The sequence below is a fragment of the Crinia signifera genome, chromosome 3 (assembly GCF_055691185.1).
Source record: "Crinia signifera chromosome 3, ASM5569118v1, whole genome shotgun sequence".
In the NCBI taxonomy this organism is placed as follows: Eukaryota; Metazoa; Chordata; class Amphibia; order Anura; family Myobatrachidae; genus Crinia; species Crinia signifera.
In genome coordinates, this window is record NC_139219.1 from 39,024,299 (window position 1) to 39,043,940 (window position 19,642).

The window sequence follows — 19,642 nt, forward strand, 5'->3', positions numbered from 1 at the left end:
GCCAGCTCTGTGTGCTAAAAACACTGAGAACACTGGCGATGCCGATATTGATAGACACTCTCCATTCTTCATTCTACCAGCGATAGTGACATGCGGGGCCGCACACCACTATCACTGGCCCCGCCCCCTACACACAGCGATGTGGGGGTCTAGTCAGATCGCTTATCACTTAGAAAATTGTTAAAGATCGCTATGTGTGTAGGCCCCATATGGATGCTGACACAGTGTAAGCACTTCAAACATGCGTCGGCATTGTCAACAACAAAATGCTGTTGAAATATCACCTGCTGACATTACTGTAAGCCACATAACAATTTCTTGTCATGAAATGACCTGTGGCAACTATCCCTTAAAGTTGGCATGTACTATTGACTTCACATAGTAAAATCACTTTTATTCCATAACTTTAATGAAGTAGTTTTAGCTGTGTGCTTCCTGAGTGAATGAACACCTCCCACATTGCAGTTTCGAAACAGATAAAAATGTAACATGAAAGATAATTAAATGAACCAATCATGAGGCAACATGATCACACACTGACACTCTGACAGAACACACATACACACAGACAGCAACTGCACTACTGAGGCCAATCCCGGGGCTGAGTACAGTAACCAATGACGGGCAGGCCAGGCACACACCAATTGCTGGGCTCCTTACATCAAACTTCAGGAACTGGCTTTGGTTTCGAGATTGCTTGGCAGACGGGAGAGATCTGCATGGCCAACTGCACAGCCCACTGGCTGCAGCTGAGTGCTAGCTCCTGGGACACACAGCAGGCGGAGATCATCGCTTTTGGGGGTTTTCCTATTCCACCCCCCATGCAAATAACTCGTGTTGGCAATTAAGTTATAAAGACGAAGAGGAAAAGGTAGTTTGTTTCTGATGTTTCTTTTAATTGTCAAATGCAATGTGTTTTATTTTTGTATATTTTGTTGTATAGACAGTGGATTGCATATACATGTTACATGTCGGGGGCATGTGCTGCTGCTGCAGTGGGGTTTACGAGAAGGGCTGCAGCTTGCACAGGGACTGACGCGGGCACACTTGTTGCAGGCTGCACCAGAGAGAACTGTCAGGTGCCACCTATGGAGGCTGGGCTGCTGCTGCTGCTGCGTCTGTCAGGCGATCCTGCTGCGACTGCGCTGACTTGCGACACTTCACACAAGTTACACGTTGCTGTCAAAAGTGACATATGGAAATAGCAGCAGGGCAGAGACTCTAACCTCAGGCGGCTCTGTGACAGAGTGGGGGGTGGGGACAGCTTTTACTGGTTTGTATGGCTGTATAGTGGGACTTTCACTTCATTTATCCGACACTTGATAGGGAGATACAATTATCCCAGGAGCACTGGGCTGTACCTTGCAGCAGTAATCTACACATATTTTTTTTTTTTTTTTTTACACACACACACACATATATAGTGGTGTGTAAATAAAAATATATATATATATATATATATATATATATATATATAATACTTATAAGATCACAAACATATATGCATGTGTATAAATAGATAACGTGGCTTTTACTGTTTTAGTTAATTGCAGTGTAAATGCAAGTGCTGTCATTATAATAATGTCCTCTTGTGTGTATATATATATATATATATATATATATATATATATATATATCACTGTTTTCCTTATTTTAATGCAGTCTATAATTCTCTAGAGGTTTTGAAGCCGCATATTTTCTATGTCAATTTTCCATTGTATGTAAATGACACACTTTGTGCTATATGTGCTCACGTGTTGCAGAGAGCATTCTACTATTTGCAGTGCAATCTGTGATCATCGTGACGGCTGCTCGCAAAACTTACATTTTTGTGGGAAATTCATTTTTTTTCTTAAATCAATTGTGTGTACCGATGGGCACGAGTGACTGATATTTGGATATTACTTATCCTGCATGTTGCACCCAAATGGAATTGTTTTAGGCTAAACCCGTCTAAAGTGTTGGGCACACTACATTTGTGTGACTTTTTGTGAATTTCTGAGTGCCACCTGAGGAGGGTTCAAGCAGAAATAATGTGTGCCCGCTGCACTGGCAGAAATATTGATTATCTCTCATTGGGCATTACTTTCGGGGATGCATAAAATTTTTTTTTTGTGTGTTTATTGGAATTTTTATAAGACTTTACAAAGTGTTGTGATGATTATGGTTCTTATTTGATGCATGTGAGTCTTTTACCCCTTTCACACATTCAGCTACTGTATATCCCTTTTTTTTGGCATGTGGACGCCATCAACCCTAGATTTCTGCATGTGTGAAAAAAAAAAAAAAAAGGATTCCAGGACTAATTCCCGGGTCCACGACCCTGCCACCGACCAGGGTCATGGCTTGCTAGACACAACATATTCCCGGGTCACATGTCTGACACACGTCTGGCAGACACATTGGAGTTGATGCATTTCAGCACGCTGTAAATAGCACCAGGAGCAGGAGCTATTAAAATCAGCGCACTGGTATGTCAGGGAATGCTTGTGCTTGTGGGTGTTTAGTCAGAACAGTTATTCCCCAACTAAAGTACCCATGCTGTTTGCACAGCGCTAGGGCGCAAAAAAACAGCTCTGCCGACCGAGTTTTAGTGTATTTCGGCTTGCACCCCCAGAGCAGTGCAAACAGGAATCCACTAGTCGGACTTCGCAGTACACTAATTTGAATAACTCCAGGGATCCCCTGCATCACTATTCACATCACACAAAATCAAATCGACCCCAATGATTTTAAGTTTACGCTGAATGATAGGCATGATGTTTTAATGAATGGAATAAAGTTATATTACAGTTTTTGAGTGTCCATACAAAATAAGCTGCGTCAGTGAATTATTTTAATTTGAATAATTGTGTGCTAATCCTTATGAGTAAAATATATATATTTATTAATTACTGTCATGGACTAGGTAGAGAACAACAGGAGTGTCTTTGGCGCTAGAGACTATGGGGGTGTATCTTGTCACCCTGCTGCCAACCACGTGAGAGGATTGCCAGCCTCTACAAACCAGATAAACAAGAAAGAGAAATACGTGGGGCGCTCAAAGATGAACAAGAATATGAATTTATTAAAAACACATATATACAAAAAAAATCACAATACATATAAAAGAAACTTGTTGAGAAAGCCGCCCAGTGTGCGGCGAAACGCGTTCTGATGGACATCTGAAGTACTGCTTTCCCGTCTTTCCGATACTTGCTGACAGAAAGAGCCGGAATTACCTCCACGCTAAAGCCGCAGATTCCCCCTGAACAACACAGACGCTGTGGCAGAGCGCTGTGCGGGAACTTCAACAAAGAGAAGGCAACAGCGAGACGGCTCCTGTCGGGACTACTCAGCCGGCTGACCTGATCAAAGTCACAGGTCAGCTTAGATAGACGGAGGCAGCAAGCGCTGCTACACACACCAGATTGCCGACAGCTTTCTACTACTGCCCAGCGCCACGGAGGGGTAAGAGTTCAATATCTGTGATAAGAGGACGGACACTGTTTCCAAAAGTTATAACAGAAGTCCTTGTATCACCTACTCAAAACAGATACCCTCACCATAAATAAGCGCTACTGTTATGGACTGACAAGTGTGCACACTGGCCAATTAAATCTCTTTTTAAAAACCATATGGTACAAATATAAGTGGACATTAGCCCTTAAATTGGACTAACTGAAAGAATATATACCTCCTTTCCCCAATTGAAAGGGGCAGGGAGTCCACGCTTTTTTGATGTACAAGTTTTTTTAGTGCTTACAATACGGCACAGCGATATATCTTTATTTTAGAGTTTCTTTTATATGTATTGTGATTTTTTTGTATATAAATGGACTAGGTAGAGGCCTATTTTCAGGTTAGTAAAATGTGTCTGTGTATGACTAATTATGTAGTAATAACCTTTGACCAGCAGCAAGTGGCTATAGATATATAGAAGTCTAGATCCTGTCAAGATCACTGAGAACAGCATATAAGTATTACATTCATGTTCTTAAAATCTCCAGTCCTTGCACATTAAGGGGCCTATGTGTAAATAATCCATACTGCGAAGGCTTATTTTTAATCAAAAATGTCTGCAATATGTAGTAGACGTAGATGGGCTGTATGTACCAAGCAGCAATGGTACATCCTGCCACCCAGCACGCCGATTCTCATCACATATGTACTGACGGTACATGTGTATTAGCACGACGCCCACAAATTTCATCGTAGTGCATCTCATCTCATCGCATGCAATATAGCGGCATGCGATGCGATGCAATACGATTTTTAATTGTACAAGCACCCTGATGGGTGCTTACAAATGCAACCCCATTTTCAACGTCACCTCCACTATCAACGTCAACCTGAAGCGTGGTGAGCGCAGCGAGCCCGCGAGGGGCGACGGTACGCGTCCTCCAACCTTTTCATACCCCCACTATCCACGCCGGTGTGGAGTTGATTTTAGATAGTGTGGTGAGCGCAGCGAGCCACCGAGCCCGAAGCGTGGCGAGCGCACGCGGATTACTTTACATGTATTCCGCGCCCGCTCGCCACGCTTCGGGCTCGCTGCGCTCGCCACACTATCTAAAATCAACTCCACGACGACGTGGATAGTGGGGGTATGAAAAGGTCGGAGGACGCGTACTGCCGCCCCACGCGGGCTCGCTGCGCTCGCCACGCTTCAGGTTGGCGTTGATAGTGGGGGTCGCGTTGACAATAGGGGTGCATTTAACATTGTAAGCACCCATAAGGGTGCTTGTACAATAAAAAATCGCATTGCTATTTTTAATTGTACATTCACAGACTGGGTTTAAAAAAAAAAGGTAGGAGCTGATTGGCTGGTTGTTTAACACACTCCACTTTATCACTTTTTGAAGCTTGATACATCTGGCTCCCAGTGTCCTCACAGAATTTACATGATCATGTACTGTTGGTGTATTCCGGCCTACAGTGTTCAGCGAGCCCTATCGTACGTAGCATACAAGCCAAGCATACTGGATATTACAATTTTGTACTTGATACTTATTTTTAGTAATATAACACCATAGAAACAAAAAACAACAAAAAAAACAACAACTGTTGCCTGCATTTCTGAACTTAGTGGGTAGTATTCCATGCCGCTGCGAGGGGGTTAAACAGCGAGGATTGCAGAAAACCAGCGATCCTCGCTGTTTAACCCCCTCGCCAGCCGCTCGCCCTATTCAATGTTCTGGGGGAATCAAAAAACAGAGCGAGGGGGAATTGGCGGGTGAGTTGAATACTGACAGGGTGAGTGGTGACAGCGAGCAGGAAGCGAGCACTCGCCCACGGCATTGAATACAACCCAATATATTATTTTCTAAAAAGGATACCGCTATTAAGTTAGGTGCACAAGAAGCAAAAGCTTCAAGAAAAACATTGGCTGGTAAAGGGAGGAGAGTAAATAGAATTTTTTTTTTGTTCCATGTATCTCGGAACTCTGTTCAGGAATGCAGCTTTATATTGGACTTTGACCTGATTTGTGTGTTATTTCCCTAGAAAGAGCCAACAGTTGTGGTAGATAGGTTAGACTACTTCAAGCTGATTACAAACATAGGGTACGATTCAGACCTGTTTGCTATATTTGCAGCCTAGAAAACAGGTAAGCGGCACCCAGGCATGTGCAATCCCCAAACATTGGGGAAGGGGCCGAATTCAGGCAGCTACAAGTGCGTCTGAATCAGCCTCATTATACCACAAGCTTCAGTCCCGACAGTTGTAAGGGCTACGGCACATAAGCGTTTTTTAAGTATGAACATGGAGTTTTGAACATGGAATAAATAAAGTTATTTTAGGTATTTGTACAATCTTCTTACTTCGTGGTATCACAGAATCAGATGAAAGACATAAAAATATATAAAAAATGTGCAGAGTTAGATATGGGTGGAACAAAATCTAAATTGGCATGTAAGAATAAAGCAGCCAGTATTTACCATGCACAGACCAAAATAACTCACCCAAATCTAAATCTCTTGGCACATGTTACATCTGCCCCACCTGCAGTGCAGCATGATTGTGCCCATCTTGAGAGCAGATTTATCCTGCGATCAAGTCTGAATTAGGCCTATAGTTTGTACACACTAGTGGGGTTATTCCAGTTTACTCGGTCCCCTGCCCGTTCGCACGGGGGGCTGATGTTTACCTAATGCGCATGTTCATATGCTGGGTGCGAGCGGGTATGGCAAACTGCTAGTATGCCATCCCGTTCACACCCACCAGTGTGGGCAGGGGGCATAGAGCGGGAGCGAGGGGTCACGCCCATGGGAACACCCAGCGTTTCATGAGTGCTCCCATGAAAACACTGGGCATTCCCTTGAAAATTAGGCAGTGACGTGGCTGCCGGGGGCTGGCAGCTGACATCACCGGATGTAGGGGGAGATTCTCTAAGAATCTCCGCCCCCCTTCGCCGCCCATCGCATACTTAATTATCGCATATGCTGTAACATATGCGATAATTAAGGCAAAGGACAGCTCTTGCGTTAAGAGCTGTCCTTTGCGGTGAGAGTCGCCGGGTCCCAGCAGGTCCCGGCGGCTCTCCCCTCCCTCCCACACCCGGCGCTGCTGCTGCTGCGCCGGGCTCTCCTCCTCCCTGCACCCGGAAGAGGATCAGTGCAGGGAGGAGGTCACAGGTCCAGGCTGCACTGCGCTGTGCTGCCTGGACACAGGTGAGGGGGGAGGGGGCGATGCAGGGCGGCGGGGGGTCGACGCGGGGCGGCAGAGGGTTGCGATAGAAGCCCATTGGCTTCTATGGGGCATCGCCAGATTTTTCTGGCGATGCCCCCCCCGCTGGCGGGGGATGCTTACAGCATCCCAAAATGCGGTAAAAACCCCGATAACGGGGTTTTTACCGCATTTTTAGCTTAGAGAATCCCGCCCATCAGCTGCTGGCCCTGTTCCCGTCCAGGGAACACGCAAACCTAAGGCACCTGAGAGTCTTAGTTTTACATGTACGTTCCAAATTATCCGATGGTCGGTGACCATCGAATGATTCGTCCTCGCACCCAAGGCTGCAAATGGATGTTTATGCAGAACATCCATTCGCAGCGATGCAAGGAACTTGGTGAAAGAGGGGGGCAATGTTAAAAACCACACTCACCGTTGTGAAATTCGCAGCGCTGAGTGTAAACTAGAATAACCTCCTAGGTATGCAATAAAATATTGTCCACGACATTGTTATCGTACATATCATTGAAATATCTTGTGTAATGTGTACCCAGCTTAACCCTTTGAGTGCCAGCGTTGAGAGAGATCCTGAAAATATCCATTGCCAGCATCGCTCACAGCGACTGTTCTGTTAGAATAAATGAATACAAATACAGACAAGTCAATTAACTGAAGTTTAGTTAAATATTGCACCCAAAATCAGAACAGTCGCTGTGAGCGGCGCTGGCATTTTTAGCAGATATTTGGAGGATCTCTCACAGCAACGTTGGCACTCAAAGGGTTAAGGTGCCGTGAACTGACAGTTCTGGAAATCTTTCAAAAAGAGTTTTTAAATTAAGCATAAAGGGCCTTTTCTATCACAAAATAAAAAATAAAAAGATTTCTTACAATAAATTATTTTTTTTTATTGCATTTTGCTCATATTTAATATTATTTTTTTTTTTGAAAGGAGTTGAAATTGGACTTTAGGATAAACTATACCCATGCATTTTGCTGTTTATGGAATATGGACTAAGAATCTGGTGTTGGGATTTATCAAATATGACCCCAGCAGCTGCCAGGTCAGAATTCTAATAGTATGTAATGTATGCTTGCTGGGTGCAAGGAATCCTGGTTTATATAATTTTGTTTATTTTTTGTGTGTGATGTTAAGCACCACATAAAAAAAATAATTCTGTAATCTTTTTTTTTTTGTATTAACCTAAAAAGTACTATTGACCTCTGACAGTTCTGATCTAAAAAGTATTAAATAATTGTACTTCAAGTATTGTATAAAATTAAAAATGTCCCATAAGTAACAAAGCAAAAGAAATGTGCAGCCATGTATATTTTATTTTGAGTAGAGATTGACAAGTTAAATGAAAGCGCTTTCTCATAGGTTTCCATAAAAAAATAACACAGGCTCTTATTTTTGAGCTGAGGGGAATTAACGAGTAAAAGTTTTCTTTACAAAACGGTGGTGGACTTGGTTTGTCTCGTATTTGAGAATGACAATTTGTGTAGGGTGTAGCAGAGGAAGAAAAATGGGTACTTGTTTCCTAGCACGGCCACACCGATTTACATCGGGGTGGTCGTGTCGGAAAAATCGGGTCGATCGCATCGCATGCGATTTGGTCGCATGCGATGCGATCGACGCGACCGACCCGATTTTACATTGGATTCAATGTAAAATATTCCCTAGACCCCCAAATTTAACGACGTAAACCCCACCCCACGATAGACGCCAACCCGAAGCGTGGCGAGCGCAGCGAGCCCGCGAGGGGCGGCGGTGCGCGTCCTCCGACCTTTTCATTCCCCTACTATCCACGTCGGCGTGGAGTTGAGAATAGAATAGTGTGGCGAGCGCAGCGAGCCACCGAGCCCGAAGCGTGGCGAGCGGACACGTATACCTGTGAAGTTATACGCGTCCCCACGCGGGGCTCGCTGCGCTCGCCACGCTTCGGGCTCGGTGGCTCGCTGCGCTCGCCACACTATTCTATTTTCAACTCCACGCCGACGTGGATAGTTGGGGAATGAAAAGGTCGGAGGACGCGCACCGCCGCCCCTCGCGGGCTCGCTGCGCTCGCCACGCTTCGGGTTGGCGTCTATCGTGGGGTGACGACGGGGACATCTATAATGTGAAATGGGTCATATTGGCCCATTTCACATTTTTCACATTTTTTTAAAGGTGAGATGGACTTAATCAAGTCCATCTCATCTTGTGCCATTATAATGGCACAAGACCGACGCGATCCTCACGATTTCAATGTTAAAAAATATTTTAACATTGAAGCCTATGGCAAAATCGGGGGGCATCGCGTCGGTCGCGTCGGGACCAATGTTAATGGTCCCGACCAACGCGATGCCCCCGATTTTGTACCTTTGCCGGCAAAATGGACCTGATTTCCAAGGAAATCGGGTCCATCGTGTGGATCGTGTACCTTAACTTAAAGGTACACGATCCACACGATTGTGGCCGTGCTAGGAAACAAGTACCGAAAAATGTTTTACCCAAAGTAGATTTACAGTCCGAGTTCGCCGTAGGTGTGTGATGCGGCAATCATGGTTTGCTTTGTAAGTGATTGCCACTTTAGAACCACCTCTGAGTTCTGCGGGCATTCTCCTCCATGGAACTCGCACTGTATTACATCCCACCAATAGTTTAATTCAATGCATAGCTTTGTTTTATTGAATGATATGTTTATTTTTGAAAAAGCAATAAAAATATGAAGAAGAACTAAAATATGTGCACAGGTTTCATTTGGAACAAAGAAGCCTTTAGAACATGCTGGTTATAGAATAACATAGCGTAATGTGCTAGAAATCACATCAATCAGATTATAATTGACATTTCCCTAGCGCAGTTTAGAAAATGAAAGCTGATTGGTAGCTGTAGATTACAGCACATAAACCTTTGACTATCCAAACTGTGACTGTTACACTATTGATGATTTATGAAGTGTCAAACTCCTGAATTTACTTGGCAAGTACTGAGACTGTAATGCATTTAAATTGCCTAAGTTGTGATACCCATTTGTTAACTAGCTTCCACTGAGGTATATTATCTGAGACATGTACTTTGGCACCTGTACCTAAATTAATGTTTTATATATATATATATATATATATATATATATATATATATATATATATATATATATATTTATTAGTAGAAGAAATGGGCACTCACCAAGGTCTTAATCAGCAACAAAGATTTAATGTAGATACAAAAGGTACATCCTATGGTGAGTGTGTTGGTACTTCTGTATATATATATATACAGGGCTATTTTTGTGCAGGCTCCAGCAGGAACTGAGGCCCTTATTCTAGTTCACTCTTTCTGACAAAATATTTCTTAAGGTGCCCACAGACGCATCAATTTTACTGTGCTATGCGTTTTTGACTGTACAATGGTTCTATACAATTTTTCTTCCACCTTGCGATGCGATGTGCACTTGGATGCATGCGATGCGATGTGATGAACCCATGTTTGTAATTTTCAGATGTAGTCTAAAAAGTACGTGCAGCACGTACTTTTTTAGACATACAATATCGGGCTCCCGGGAACGCGCATCGCATCGCACAAGCCCATAAACACCACCCGATAATTGTACATAAGATGCGTTTTGTACTTAAAAAGTACAAAACGCATCTGATAATTGATGCGTCTGTGGGCACCTTAAGATGGACAAAACCATGTGTACTGCAGGTGAGGCAGATGTAAAACCCCACCCAAATCTAATTATCTCTGCACAAATAACACCTGCCTCACCTGCAGTGCACATGGTTTTGTCCATCTAAGAAATATTTTGTCTGAAAGAGTGAACTAGAATAAGGGCCTCAGTTCCTGCTGGAGCCTGCACAAAAATAGCCCTGTGTATATATATATATATATATATATATATATATATATATATATATATATATATATATATATAAAATATATATATATATATATATAGATACAGAAGTATCAACACACTCACCATTCCTAAGAATGGGGTGCAAACAGCACCCACTTCCCAGGATGGGGTGCATTGGCCTGTGACCACACACTCTAGTAAATACAAACAAAGGGGGCCCAGCACTCACTACAACAAACTGACTCACCTTAACATGTGTTTATATATATTCATATATTTATTTATTTATTAGCATCAGTAAGTAATTGTCTGGTGGTTTCCTATTACCCCCAATGCAAACATGCGGATCCCCCAATACTGACACCTATTGGGGATTATGCACATGCAAAACATAATCCCAATAAACAGCCTATTAGGGCCGAGATAACACGTCTGCTGCCGGCCTGGGAACTTATTCCGGATTCTGAAACTGAATGTTTTTTAATTTTTTTTTATCAAGTTTAATGATCCATCTGGATTCACATTGGGGCAATTTCATTTTTTTTTCCCAAGTACTGTTTGAGTGAATCACAGTAGAATGACAGATAGAATTTGTGCTAGCAGGTTGACAATGAGTTAGAATACAACAAAGTGATTCATTATTTTATACGTAAGGAGATAACTCGCTTTGGTGGTGTGGCAGGCCGCCTGTAGTAGCGATCCGGCAAGGTAATTAGAAAAGTGAAAAGAAGAATAACATAGATGTTACCAGGAGTAGTAGGTAAGTAAAATAAAGTAGGAAGAGAGCAAGGAAAAGGGGAAGAAATGAAGAGAGTGAGACAAAAAATGGGGGGAGGGGGGCAACCTCTTCACAGGGTAGCACATACCAAGAGGTTAAAAAAGGTTGTTAGATTATAAAGTTACTAGGGAGAGTAGTAAGTAAGTAAGTTTAATTTATATAGCGCACTTTCTCCAACTGGACTCAAGGCGCTTTACAGACATTAAAAAACTATTCACATAATACAGAGGATGTTGGTGGTACAGTAACAGACAAGTCACAGACAAAAGAACCCTTGAGCAAGTACAGTACAGTAAGCATAATGGTAGATCAGGCGCTAAATGGGGATGGGGTATTTTGAGAGGTAAGCCAGGGGAGCCATATTTTATTAAATGTTTTCTAGGAATTCTGTATAATAGCGGTTATATACTCCATTTTGTAGACATACCATATACGAGATATGATTGCTTGCATGGGACCTGGGGAGGACTTTTTCCAGTCAACAGCAATTTGGCATGTCATTGCTGATATTATATGACGGAATAGTTTATTTTGATGGCGGTTTAGAGTAGGGAGGGTTAGAGGAAGCAGAAAATATTTGGGATCAGGGGGGACAGTGACATCAAATAAGCTCAAAAGTAAGGTGATGAGTTCTCTCCAAATATTGGTAATTTTCGGACAGGACCACCATATATATGTAGAAATGTACCCTCAGCAGCACACCACCTCCAGCATCTATCTGATGCATCTGGGAACATAGCTGTTAAACGAGAAGATACGTAGTACCAGCGATATAGCAGCTTATAGACATTTTCCTTAATCTTCACACATATAGAGCTGGAAGCAGCATTTTCCCAAATATCAGCCCAATCTTCGGGGTCTAAGGATTGTTCTAGGTCTTTTTCCCATGCTAACTCATGCGGGTCTCGAGTTGAGCCTGGGCCCCCGCACCCAGTATGTCCGGCCCGCCCGCCTGCCTATATTACAGCCGCCCGCCCGCCTGCCTATGTTACAGAAGTATCATCCGCCCGGCCGCCTATATTTCATACCAGCCGCCGGGGATGGCTGCTGCTGCTGCCGCCGGGGAGATGTGCATAAGACGTGCCCGCCAATCACTGCCGGCGCATCCCCTCCACAGCCACTGTGATTGGCGGGCGCGTCTTCTACACATCTCCCCAACGGCAGCAGTAGCAGCCATCCCCGGTGCCTGGTATGTAATATAGGAGGGAGGGCGGGCGGGCGGATGATAATACATCAGTAATATAGGCGGGCGGGCGGCTGATACATCAGTTATATAGGCGGGCGGGCAGCTGATTAATCGGTAATATAGCCGGGCTGGTGGTGGGGGAGATGTGCAGAAGACGCGCCCGCCAATGCTGCTTCTCTCACCCTCCCTTCCCCTGTGACTGACACATCCAGGGGTTGTCATTTACCCCTGGATTCACCCCCAAACAAGTTAATGTGATTATATCTGATTCTCATAATCAGACATAATCACATTAACCTGTTTGGGGGTGACACCCCCCCCTTCCTCCACACTGTCACTTTTTATGGTGTCTCTGCCCACATGTATATGTCGCTGCCCATGTGTATAATGCCCACATGTATATGCCGCTGCCCGTGTGTATAATGCCCACATGTATATGCCGCTGCCCTGTGTATAATGCCCACATGTATATGCCGCTGCCAGTGTGTATAAGCCCACATGTATATGCCGCTGCCCGTGTGTATAATGCCCACATGTATATGTCGCTGCCCGTGTGTATAATGCCCACATGTATATGTCGCTGTCAGTGTGTATAATGCCCACATGTATATGCTGCTGCCAGTGTGTATAAGCCCACATGTATATGTCGCTGTCAGTGTGTATAATGCCCACATGTATATGCCGCTGCACTGTGTATAATGCCCACATGTATATGCCGCTGCCCTGTGTATAATGCCCACATGTATATGCCGATGCCCGTGTGTATAATGCCCACATGTATATGCCGCTGCCCTGTGTATAATGCCCACACGTATATGCCGCTGCCCTGTGTATAATGCCCACATGTATATGCCGCTGCCCTTGTGTATTATGCCCACATGTATATGCCGCTGCCCTGTGTATTATGCCCACATGTATATGCCGCTGCCCGTGTGTATAATGCCCACATGTATATGCCGCTGCCCTGTGTATAATGCCCACATGTATATGCCGCTGCCCTTGTGTATTATGCCCACATGTATATGCCGGTGCCCTGTGTATAATGCCCACATGTATATGCCGCTGCCAGTGTGTATAATGCCCACATGTATATGCCGCTGCCCTTGTGTATTATGCCCACATGTATATGCCAGTGCCCTGTGTATAATGCCCACATGTATATGCCGCTGCCAGTGTGTATAATGCCCACATGTATATGCCACTGCCCTTGTGTATAATGCCCACATGTATATGCCGCTGCCAGTGTGTATAATGCCCACATGTTTATGCCGCTGCCCTGTGTATAATGCCCACATGTATATGCCGCTGCCCTGTGTATAATGCCCACGCGTATATGCCGATAATTGATAATTTTTATATGGCCCCCGAAGGGTTTTCAAATTTTCCAAATGGCCCTCGGTAGAAAAAAGGTTCCCCACCCCTGCTCTAGTGGATGAACATTTCCAGCAGAGGTTTTCAAAAGAGGTTAGAGGTCTGGCAGTGAGAGATGTAATTTTTGAGTGAAAGTGCCGAATTTGTAGATATCTAAAGAAATCTGTGTTTGGGATTGCCTTTCCATCACAAATGTCCGAAAACAAATGAATTTTTTGTCACTGGTAATATCGTTAAAATAGTAGATATTCTCAAATTTCCATTTAATAAAGGAGGATTGACATTGGCCAGGGGGGAAATCCAGGTTGTGAAGCAGTGGGATCAGAGGTGATGGGGTTGGGGCTAGATTAAAGCATTTGTTAACAAAATTCCAGATAGATAGCGATCGAGAGACCACTGGATGGGAAAGGGTCGTACAAGGATGTTTAGTCCTAGGGAGCCACAAGAGAGATGAAAAAGTTGCCAATCCCAGTTCCTCTGCCTCAATGTTCACCCAGACCTTCCTCGCGTTCCCATGTCCACGCCATTGGACGCATTGAGATAGCTGTGTAGCATGGTAATGTTTTCTAAAGTCAGGGATACATAGACCGCCCATACTAGAGGGACGTTGAAGCAGTTTAAGTCTAATCTTTGGGCGTTTCTTATCCCATATGAAATGGGCGGTTTGATGTTGTAAATATTTAAATACATAAGGTGGGATGTAAATTGTAAGGGTTTGAAATAAGTAAAGGAGGCGAGGGAGAATATTCATTTTGACAGAATTTATTCTGCCTATCCAAGAAATTAAATAAGTAGACCATTGAGTTAGGTCGGATTTAATGGTATCCAAAAGGCAAGGGAAGTTTGCCTGAAATAATTGGTAATGATGAGGGGTCAGAAAGACCCTGAGGTATTTAATCTTTTTTTTATGCCACGTACAAGGAAGCAAAGCCTCCATGTCCGGTCTGAGTAATTTAGGGATATGAAAATCAAGGACCTCAGTTTTCTCTACGTTGATTTTATAACCAGAGTATTGAGAGTAAAGTCGTATTTCAGAGAGAAGAGAGGGGAGTGAACAAGCCGGCTCTGCAAGAGATATTAATACATCATCGGCATACAATGTCATGTTATGTTCAGAGGGGCCAGTACGAATACCATGGATATTTTTTTATTACGTACCCCTGCTGCCAGAGGTTCCATGACAATTGCAAATATAAGTGGGGAAAGGGGACAATCCTGTCGGGTACCATTGGCAATTCCAAAGATATCTGAGACAGCTCCATTGACAGGGATCCGTGCTGTAGGGGTACGGTATAGTGCCCTAATGCCATCTAGAAATCTACCAGTAAAACCCATTCTATTGACCGCAAAAGCAAAGGGCCAAGATATATGGTCGAAGGCCTTTTCTGCATCGAAGGCCATTACAATACTCTGTTTTTGGATAGAGTATATCAAGTCTATAGCCCGTCTGGTATTAACTGACGCTTTGCGTCCTGGAATGAAGCCAATTTGGTCTGGGTGTATCAGGAGTGGGAGTATAAGGGCTAAACGAGAGGCCAGGATCTTAGCATATATTTTGAGGTCTACGTTTAACCAGCCATTTAACCTTCATATACCATCCCTATCTAGTCACATTCCCACTATACAGTCCACACATATCCACTCTTTTCTTCACATTTTCCATCCTACTGACCCATGGCCAAACTGCTGGGTCACTGTATTTTACAGCACAACAGGAACCTTTGCATTCTGGTGGACTTTCTGCAATAAAGAATATCAATCTTTGTGTACCAATGCCTATTTCCCTATAGATTGTAAGCTAACGAGCAGGGCCCTCATACCTTTGAATGTTTGTAAATACCCAGTTTGTTGTATCGCTGTTTCCTTTGTAAATCGCAACGGAATATGCAGTGCTTTATGAGAATATGTTAATAAATAAATAAATAATAATATAGTGTACAGAATACTTTATTCTTGTTTTTTGCTTTTTTTTTTTAAAGTTGTTATTTGAACTAGTGGTTCCTGAATGCAGGTTTTAAGGATAGCCATTCTTGTGGCACAGGTGACTTAAATAGTACTTCTGTCAGTTTGATTTTACTGTCTGTGCACATACAGGGATACCCTAACACCATGACTTTTGGGGTGCCTTGAAGACCAGGATTGGGAACCAATGATTTAAGCATTTGTATCAAGGTGGTGACTGATTGATTAATTATGTGTACTGTATTATTTTTTCTCAGCAAACTAGACACCGTACTCACTAGGATGCCAATTTCATCTTAATAAACGTCATTAACAAAACCTTTACTAGTCTTGGCTCTCCCAGATAGAACAGTGCATCTGTCCTCATTGCATCAGAACGCAGTGTCCTCATTGCATCAGGGACACTCTCACAATGTACTCTATCGTTATAGACTGACTGCTTACTTAAAATAAAATATGAAATAATTCATTAGATTTTTTATTTTTTTTATTTACAGTGTTTTTATTTTTTTTATTTTATTATATTAAACAGTATGTATTACATTTTATGCTGATTGCAGCTGAACTACCATCTAGGAAAATATTTTATTTATGTGGCCCCCCTGCAGTTGCATGTGTAACACCAACTCAACAAATAGCAGAGTGTAAACTGGAGGAACAAGTACTGTACATGTCAAAATAAAATTACATTTTGGAGACTATGGTTTTCCGAATAATTTGGATAACGGATATTTAGGATAAGAGATACTCAACCTGTATAGGCAAAAGCATAGAAGAAGTTGTCTATCTGCTTCATAGGTCAATTTACAATCAGCCAATCGGATGCAGCTAGGTAGTACCGGCGCTGGTATGTCTCAGCATCAGGAGTGAGGGATGAATATTGCTACTGACAGCTGTTCTCACCATTGTGTTCTAAAATGTTAATGCCAAATTTACAATGTTAGAACCAGGGATTAAAATAGGAGGGGACGGGGTGAAACTGAGTTAGTTCCACCACCTGTAATGGTGATGTGGAACTAGTTCAACCTCCACCCTGGCCCTGCACAAATTATAGTTAGCAAGGGGGTGCCTAACAAAAACCCACCACTGGCCCTGGCTCTGCCTAATGAAGGGGGGGGGGGGGGGGGGGATTATTAGGTGGCAGTGGGAAATTAGTTCCACCATCTCTCCAGGATCACTTTAAGCCTCGGTTAGAGCACAGTACAACCTATTTCTTATGCATTAGCATTTGTAGCCAGGATTGTTTTGGATTGGATTCAGGGTCATAAAGATGTATGATTTAAATAATAATCTGTACATTATATATGCCCCCCCCCCCCCCTATGCTCCAACCTCCTGGCAGAGGGCACAATATACCTGTTATGCTGGAGGATTTTTGTGGACTCTGGTTAGGGTCTTTGGCAGAAGCAGATGTTTGGAAACTGGCTGGTCTATTATCATTTATGCTCATGAATTATCTGGAGAAAGTAGACTGTACTGGGGTGTGGGAAAAGACCCAGAGTAGTCTACGTCTACCAAACTGATAGTTTTCAACAGGTATTCCTGCAAAGAAGTTTGGGTGAAGTGGAGATGGAAAACAGGAACAACAAGTAATGAATCATGCCTTAGGGTACGGAACTTGGAATGGTGCCCACGGCACTAGGTACTCTACTGGAACTGAAGATAAATATCTGGGATTGATGATACTAAATACCAAATTGGAACCATAGAAACAAAAGATCAGACTGGATTTGATGAATAGGCCAATCAGCCATGGACCGATGGTTTGGGGAATCAGGTTGGACCCGGGGACACTTGATACATGCTGGAATAGAAAATGTCAGATATCAATGGTACAAGATATTGGTAAAAAAAAAATGATTTAGCAAAATCCAGGAAGCGCAGCAAGGTGAAATTCTGCACTTGGATATGCTGACCAGTATTAAATCCACAGGCAACATGCAGCATACAGTTGTACTGGCCGCTTGAGACTTCATGGATTGACCCCTTTATATCTGCTGTGAAGCAAGTCTTGGCTGCATCGGTCAGTTAAATGGCAGGCTGGCTCAGATTGGCTAAGTACTGGTCACTTGTGGTGCCCATGTCTAGGTTTCTGAGGGAACTCTGGATTTTAGTCTGTATATTAGAATGCTAAGGGGAAGTGGAGCGTTGCGGAGAGACACTGCAGTTTGTATCGTAAGCAGGCTCCTCAGGTCTTGAGTACAGCAAAGCAAGAAATCTTGAATGATGGCAGAAGTAAGTCATAAGACAAACTTGTACTAGAACAAGAGGCATTAAGTCACTTTTGTGACAATACTGCTGTGAATTATGCCAGCTGCATTTGTATTTGTGGTTCATTTGTAGTTGCATGTTTTGTAAAAGTAAGAAAAGTGCACATTGATTTGTAGAGGAAATCTGCACAAAAGAAGTCGTACAAATTCACTTAAAAAAGTATGCTGATATTTCTTTTTAACTGCAATGGGTATAATGGTAGTAATTTCAAATCATTGTTGATGCACATTAGATATGGATTTCCTGATTCTGATGGAAACCAGGAAACCCTTTTATTTTAAAGTTTACTTTGCCATAAAATCCACCCCTGGGATAATCAAGGCACATGGGAGCCTGAGGCACATGACACGGAGGTGCAGTGCAGAGGACATGCGCTCTTTGGCTCCAGCAGAGCCTTCAGAAATAGTTACCATTTGTCAAAGGCTTTGGCACTGGGCAGTCAATCATTTAGACCGAATACTCCTCTTGGAGAACTAAAATGGGCCTCTTCTCAAATACAGTATTTAGGAATAACACTGACCAAAATATTCATAATCTTTATTATGCAAACATAACATCACTTATTACAAAGTTCGGAGCGGAATTAGAGGGTGGGCAACATCTACAATTGTCATATCTGGGTAGAGCCAATTTAATTAAATGAATTACTTTTCCAAAACTTCTATATCCACTCCAAGTTCTTCCACTCATTCTTACTCAGCGATTATTCTTACTCTATCTGATGGAAGCAAAATCACAGATCTTTTTAGAAATTTCATATGGTCAAAAAAAAAAAGACAGAGAATTAGCTTAAAAGTACTACAGAGAACCAGAAAAGAGGGAGGAATGAACTTCCCTAATATTAAACTATATAATCAAGCAGCCATACAGTATATACATTAGGGATTGGATACACCAAAAGGGCCAATATGCTAATTATACAATGGAGCAACAGCTCCTCCCTACTCTTAATTTAACGAGCCTTCTATATCTACCTAAATATGAGCTGCCTACGCAAGTATTGGAGAATCCTCTCCTTATGTCTTCATGGTCTACATCATGGGTCCTCAAAGTGCGGCCCTCCAGATGTTGTGAAACTACAAATCCCAGCATGCCTTGCCACAGTTTTAACACTCCCTTATAGCAAAACTGTGGCAAGGCATGCTGGGATTTGTAGTTTCACAACATCTGGAGGGCCGCAGTTTGAGGACCCATGGTCTACATGGCACACAATACATAATAAAGCTAAATTACACACTCTATATTCTTTGTATCTTGCCTTTGTGGGTAATATTAATTTTCAACATGGCTTGAAAACACACCCATTTTGATCATGGAGTTCCAAGGAAATACGCTCTGTTAGACAGCTTGCAAATCAAGAAACAAAAAAACATTAACTTATATGCAGGCAAAATCTTATTATGACTTCTTACCACTTTGTAATCTAGCCTTTCTCCAGGCCCAACATTATACCAATAAGGCGATAACTTTTTTAAGTGATGTTGATTGGGACAACCAACTTGACAAAGCTCTTTTAAATGTAAGCAAACTCTAGCAAAGTCATAACTTACCTCAATCAAATACTAAGAGAGCCTTATTGTACTG

The 19,642-nt window shown here is 42.8% G+C and overlaps 1 protein-coding gene across 5 annotated transcripts in view; it reads left to right on the forward strand.

Moving 5' to 3' along the window:
• Positions 1-597: 597 nt before the first annotated feature.
• Positions 598-19,642, forward strand: part of TRERF1 (transcriptional regulating factor 1) — a 171,195-nt gene continuing 152,150 nt past the window's right edge. For 4 of the 5 annotated variants that reach the window (XM_083175673.1, XM_083175672.1, XM_083175674.1 and 1 more), the window contains exon 1: positions 600-871. The gene's annotated coding sequence lies outside the window, so the exon portion shown is untranslated. Of the gene's footprint in view, positions 872-19,642 lie in introns of all 5 variants that reach the window. The other variant, XM_083175677.1, reaches the window with a different exon arrangement.